The sequence below is a fragment of the Grammomys surdaster genome, unplaced genomic scaffold (genome assembly GCF_004785775.1).
Source record: "Grammomys surdaster isolate TR1022 unplaced genomic scaffold, NIH_TR_1.0 309, whole genome shotgun sequence".
NCBI lineage: Eukaryota > Metazoa > Chordata > Mammalia > Rodentia > Muridae > Grammomys > Grammomys surdaster.
Window position 1 is genome coordinate 447,311 of NW_021604728.1, and position 6,681 is coordinate 453,991.

Here is a 6,681-nt window from a genome sequence, read left to right on the forward strand (position 1 = left end):
GTGAGTGTACATATGGAGTGTGTATGTGTGTGCATGTGAGTGTACATATAGACTCTCCATGTTTGCATGTTCATGTTGGGTGAATGTGTGTAGTGTGTGTATTCAAGGGTATACATTGAGACTATGCATGTGTGCACATGTGTGTGTGTGTGTGTGCATGTGTGTGGGTGTACATAGGGAGTGTGGAATGTGTGGATATCTTGTGTACTGCCTTGAGTGTGCACTGAGCGAGTCAGATCAGGGAAGATGTTTTAAGTCAAGGGAACACTGAGGGACCTTTGGGCTTTGGGCCTCCTTTCCACGTCTGTTCCTGAGTGTGAAAATGTACATGGAGCCTGCTAATGCCAGGCTTGGGACACTGCAGAGGCGTGTGCCAACTTCAGAGTTTTGTCCCTTGTTGGCCCCGGTTTCTCTGCTTACATCACTGCAACAAATAGCTTGACCTTCCGTCAGGCCCCTCCCACTGTGTCCTGAGCCATGAACTACCTGTGGCCTGATATGTAGGAGGGGACAGGGCCTGGACTAGCTGCTGCTAACCAGGTAAGGACCTCTCCCTCAGCCCAAAGTCCAGGTTGCACTATCACACAGGGAGGGAGCAAACTTGCCCACCTTCCCACCATCTGTGTCTCTAAGCTAACGGCACTTCAGTTTCCCTACCTGTAAAATGGAGAGAAGACAAAGAAGCTGACTCATGCTGGCCTCCTACCTCCTTCTCCCACTCATAGATGGTTGTGTGGGGACTTTACAGACTGGTACATGAAAAATACCAAGAGCATCCATCCATGTCACCTGTGACATAGTCTCATAGACTCTCATAGTCTCACAGGTGGTACAGGCTACACCCTTAGGTTAAGTTCTGCCCTGTGCTACCTCAGGAGGATCAGTGTACCTGCTGTGTGCAAGGAGAAAAGCCCTTGTCCCCCCAGCTGGACTCAGTAGTGTGCCTGGGGTACAGAACACAATGTCCCTTCCATCTGTCTCCAAAGAGCAGTGTCTGGGGACAGAAAAAGGAGAGGGCCAAGCCCCCTGCAGCCCTGCCAGGCCACAGGGCCGGGGAGCAGGCTGCCGTCCAGCCACCCAGCACAGGCTGGCTAATTGCCGCCGTGAGGCCACTGCCCTGGACCGTGACATGGGCCCCTGACAGATGTGATTTATGAAGGCCCTCGGCAAAGCGGAACCCACTCAATGGCCTATTACCTCACTTAGCAGACACCTTGTCACCGCCCGAGAGCCGGGTGTTAAAAATACAAGCCAGGCAGCCGCTGGCCGTGCGCAGTCTCCACCTGCTGTGTGCCAGATAACGGCCCAGGGCTGCCACAGTCCTGCCCAGCTGGGCTCTGAAGATGCCCAGGTCCTCACAGATGTCATCAGCCTGGGTTCCATCAGCAGAGAGTGGGAACAGAGACGAGGTTCCCGAGTCTGACTGTCGGAACCATGGCTGCCATCCCTATGGAGACCAGGCAGCTGAGGCCTATCCAGTGGATGAGAACCAGGTTTCCACACCCAGAGCCCAGCTGGCTCTGCCAGGCCTTGTCTCACTTTTGCTTCTGTGAAGCTACAAGATGATCCTGGGACCACTGTGAAACCCTCTGGTTGGAGTTCTACAGGTCTATCCCTCCCTGCCCCAAGGGATAGGTTCCAGGGATCACCCTCTGTAGTAATTAATCTAAGCCGTGGCTTCCGAGGCTGGCAGTTCCTGGGAGTTTGCATCCTGTTCCATGGACTTGAAAAGGCCGGATTCAAACCTAAACCACGAAGACCTCATCCTAAAGTCAGTGACTGGAGCATGCTCAGTGCTGGGCTTAACACAGCCTTGGGAAAGGTCTGTCTACCTCCTGTTTCTGAGTCCAAGCGCATGTATGTATCTATGTGTTGATGCCTGCGTGCGTGTCCGTGCATCCACGCATCCACAGAGGTTTGCAAACAATTGAGGATCAATCCTGAGCATTGATTGAGGCCCGGCCCCATCTTCAGCCGATAGTTTCTGTCTCAGTACTGCTGACATTGGGCTCTGTGTCCCAGCCGTACCTTCTGGGAGGAGCAGGAGGTATCTGCCTGCAGGTCCATGGGCACCAGGCTGGGTAGCCTTCACCCCTGAGCATGGAGGTCAGCAGGTTAGCTCGCACCTCCATCCATCACTCACTGACAGGGTCACAATAGTTTCCATAGATGGCCGTGCTCCCCGGAGCTCATAGTCATCTGGGGAAGTCAGGAGGTGGCAGAAACTGTGGGGATCCAGAGGAGGTTACTACCCACCCTCTGGCCTTGACAGGCCTCCTAAGGATGACTCATCAGTGGAGACAGAGTAGGTGGGAGCCATCCAGGACAGAGAGGTGTCAGACTGGGAGGAGCCAGGTCACCTGGCTCATGGAATGCCTGGCCTCCATGGAATGTCTTTCCTGGATACTTCTGCTGGCTTCTCTGCCTTCTGCACTTCCTGTGATTCCTTCAGGCCTCAGTTTAAACCCCACCCTGGCTTCACACACGCACGCACACACGCACGCACACTGAGCCATAGGGCCCCCGGGGTCTTTCCTCTTTGCACATGTTCTCTTCCCTGCAGCCATATTGTATTACCTAATCCCAGCCCCATGAAAGGGCTGAGTAAATGTCTGTGGGCTGACTTAGACTGAGTGAAGACAGAAAAACCCGCCCATTTGGAAAGAGAAAGCCCTCACCAACTCAGGGTGACTGGCCCTTGATGGAGGACTGCGGCTAACTAACCCTGACGCCGCTGTGTGTGTCTCTGGGCTGCAGCAGAGAGGCCTGAATTCATCTCACCTCTGCCCCTTCCTCAGCCTCTCTGTGGGACCCGTCTATACAGTGAGATCTCCTGAAGAGCTAAATGCTGTGGTGCAGTGAGCATCATTTGTAGGCTCCCTAGTCTGGGAGATGTTGCCTCTCTACTCCTCAGGATGTTGTCTCGGGGTCAGAAGATACCTAGTGGTCATCATCATCATGCAGGGAGTTGGTCAGATAGAAGCTTCCTGTGTGCTGGCCGTGTAGCCACTAACATTTCTGAGCTATTCCCCATCTTCCTTTGTCTCCTCCTCCTCTTCTTCCTCTTCTTCCTCCTCCTCATCTTCCTCTTCCTCCTCCTCTTCTTCCTCTTCCTCCTCCTCTTCTTCCTCTTCCTCCTCCTCTTCTTCCTCTTCCTCCTCCTCTTCTTCCTCTTCCTCCTTTTCCTCTTCCTTCTCTTCCACCTATTCCTCCTCCTCTTCTTCTTCTCCCTCCTTTTCCTCTTCCTCCTCTTCCTCCTCTTCCTCCTCCTCTTTTTCCTCCTCTTCCTCTTCTTCCTCTTCCTCTTCCTCCTCTCCTCCTCCTCTTCTTCCTCTTCCTCCTATTCCTCCTCTTTCTCCTCTTCCTCCTCTTTTCCTCCTCTTCTTCCTCTTCCTCCTCTTCCTCCTCCTCTTCTTCCTCCTCCTCTTTCTCCTCTTCCTCCTCCTCCTTTTCTTCTCCTCCTCTTCCTCCTCTTCTTCCTCTTTTCCTCCTCTTCTTCCTCTTCCTCCTCCTCTTCCTCCTCTTCCTCTTCCTCTTTTTCCTCCTCCTCATATGATAGGAGGCATCATCATTCCTATGCCCTGAGGAAATCTGTGCTAGAGTTCAGAATGTTTGAAGGGGTCATGGGATGGACTTGGGACCCTTTCTCCACCCCTCCACCTCATCTTGGGACCCAGGATGCTTTGTTCCTTCCCTGAGCTGGGTGGGTGGCAGGTGGGTGTCTCTGCCCCTGGGGGTGCCATATAGCCTAAGTCCAGAGACTGCACAGTGAACAGAGACTGTGGCCCTGCCTGGGAAGTCAGCCTTACTAGACCTGCAGAATCCCATAAAAGGCCCTGTTTCAGAGATGACCCAGAAGTTTGGGGTGAAGAGTCTCACCCAGATCCATGGAGCCTCTGCCTGAATCCTGGAGCTACAATAGAGCTTAGAATCTACACTAAAAGGAGGCTCAACTGAGGTTGCTCAGCAAGGTCATACATTCATTCAGCTAACATTCCCAGCCTTTTTAGAGGCGTGAGGAGAGATAACATCATGTGACCATCACCTCCTGGGCCCCATACTTCAAGTTCATTTTATTAGGACTTATGGTTCTGGGGTAGACAACTGGGAACACTCACAGCCAAAGCAGTAATGCACAGTGGAGGAGGAGGAGGAGGAGGAGGAGGAGGAGGAAGAGGAGGAGGAGGAGGAGGAAGAAGAAGAGGAGGAGGAGGAAGAAGAAGAAGAGAAGGAAGAGGAAGAGGAGGAAGAGGAGGAGGAAGAGGAGGAAAAGGAGGAAGAGGGGGAGGAGGAAGAGGAGGAGGAGGAAGTGTAGGAGGAAGAGGGGGAAGAGGGGGAAGAAAGGGGAGGAGGAGGAAGGGGAGGAGGAGAAAGGGAAGGAGGAGGAAGGGGAGGAAGAAGAGGAAGAAGAGGAGGAAGAGGAGGAGGAAGAGGAGAAATGAGCTCTAGGGAAGGGAGGGAAGGAAGTACCATATGTACAGAAATCTAGGGGCCAGGAATTCCCAGGAACCCGGCACCACAAAAGGCCAATATTACAGACAGGTGCAGAGGAGAGGCCATATGCACCAAGCAGACAGCTTTGCTGGCACAGTCATACAGGTGCTCGACTGATCCATCACCTGGTCACTCGGCAGCTCCTGGTGTACTGTGGAGTTGTGTCCCAGGGAAGGCTCTGAGCCTCTGGGATGCACCGTGGTGTGGCTAAGCTGAGGTAATCCAGCCTCTGTCCCAGTCAAGAGGGAAAAAAGGCCCAGGGTTTTCCAGGTAGCTGGGCAGACACCGTCCACCTGTTTGTTTGTCTGCCCATCCATACAATTCATATGCCTATCTGTCCATCCATCTACTCAATTCATGATTTCACCCACCTTCATAACACAAAGAAACAGCTCAACCCAACCCCCAGGTTCACAGGCCAAAGTGGAATAAATTGCTTCAGATGTGTGTGAGGGTGTCTAAGCCCCCAGAGATTTGTGACATCTGACCTGAGCCCCCAGAACCAGTTTAGACCACTGCCTCCCAGGATGGAAGATAGACCCACCTGGAAGCCATCTTCAGGACTTCGTGCAGGGCTCCAGAGGAGCTGGCCAAGTCAGGTGGACACTGGAATCAGGGTACAGCTGATCTCAACTCTATTTTAGTTTCTGGTATGTCCCTGGAAGGCCTGGGGTGGGAGGCTGGGATTTTACGAGAGGGATTTGCAAGGCTATTTTCAGTAAGGATGGAGGCCCAGTGAGGCCCTCTCCAGTCCAGCAGGCATAGAGGCTCAGAAACCTAATCCTGGCCACCACCCACTCAGGAGCAGAGCCAAGCTGGCATGGGCTCCTGAACGGTTCCCAAGCAGAGCTCCAACTGATGAGGCTGGTGCCTGACCCATCCCACAGACAGGAACATCGAGGTTTGGAGAGGCCAAGGCTGGCATCGCAGCCCCGTTCTTCCCCAGGTCCCAGGACAAAAAGCTATTTCTGTTCCAAAGGCTGTCCCAGGCCTGGCCGGTGCCGCGCCAAGCCACCATTAATCAGAAATGGTGATACATCATGCTGCCGACAGGCAGAACAGTGGTAGGCGCCTGTGCGTGCCAGGCTCTGCTCCAAGCACAGCGCAGATTTCACCATCAACCTGTTTTCACCCTCCAGACCACCCAGAGAACAGGGCTGCGCCCATTGGACAGAAGAAATTCGGTCATCACGCCCCTGGGAGACACACAGAAGGCTTGAAGATTGGCAGTCCAGGGGCATTCCCTGCCCCTGAAAGTCCCATCTACTCTAACACAGTACCTTGTGACTGTGATCTGAGGATGACAAGATCCACGACACCTTGGGGAGCTTCACACTGAGATAGAAGTCACTCTGAACCAACTGAACTATAAAATAGGGCCATTAATAAAGCCTGGATTCAAATTCTACCCTGAGATTGGCTTGGCTGTAGCCTCCTGTGAGGTCACTGGCCTTTTTGAGCCTCGCTTTACCTTTCTGAGAAGTAGGAGCTTCTATTCTCACCCTATGTGCGCCCCAACAACAAACAAACAACAAAAACTATCTTCTCTGTGGTCAGATGAGGAATCTGGAGCCCAGAGGAAATGCTGTCACACAGGGAAGTCTCTAGCAAGGCTGAGGTTGAATGAGCACTTAGAAACTGTCCCAGTTCAAAGGACAGTTAAGGGGCAGGGGACTGGGTGTCTGCCTCCCGCACAGCCTTTCTCAAGAACAGAAATCAGGGGAGCAGGAATCCAGGGTGCAACCTGTAACAGCTGTGCAGCCTTGAGCTAATCACCAAACCTCTCTGAACCTGTCTTTTCTGGGCCTCAGGATGGGGACAGCCATAACCAGGGTTGTAAGAAGCCAGTAGAGGATTCCTGTAGAGTCACCTCTGTAAGAAGAAGGCACCAGCAGCTCAGGTGACAGCAAGAGATAAGTCAGGTTCCCCACTCCCAACCCTGTCTCACTCCTCACTCGTGTGTGTAATGGTTAAGGCGACGCCAATTTCCACTGTTCCATGTCACCCATAAGTCTGAAAAAGAGATCTTGCCAATAAGGGGGTCAAAGTAAGGTCCCCAGGACGTGAGCAAGGGAAAGTGCAGGGCTGGCTCCTTCGGACCAGTGAGAACAGGACCACTGAGCACACACCGAGAAGAAAGGCCCAGTGAAGGAGCCCGCGCAGCTGCAGCCCCGTGTGGAAAGGGAA

At 53.2% G+C, this 6,681-nt stretch overlaps 1 long non-coding RNA gene across 1 annotated transcript; it reads left to right on the forward strand.

Moving 5' to 3' along the window:
- Positions 1–1,579: 1,579 nt before the first annotated feature.
- LOC114629398 lies at positions 1,580–5,902 on the forward strand. Its single transcript, XR_003712660.1, has 2 exons — positions 1,580–1,822; positions 5,634–5,902. It is a non-coding gene; the product is annotated as an uncharacterized LOC114629398 (long non-coding RNA).
- The last annotated feature ends 779 nt before the right edge of the window (positions 5,903–6,681 follow it).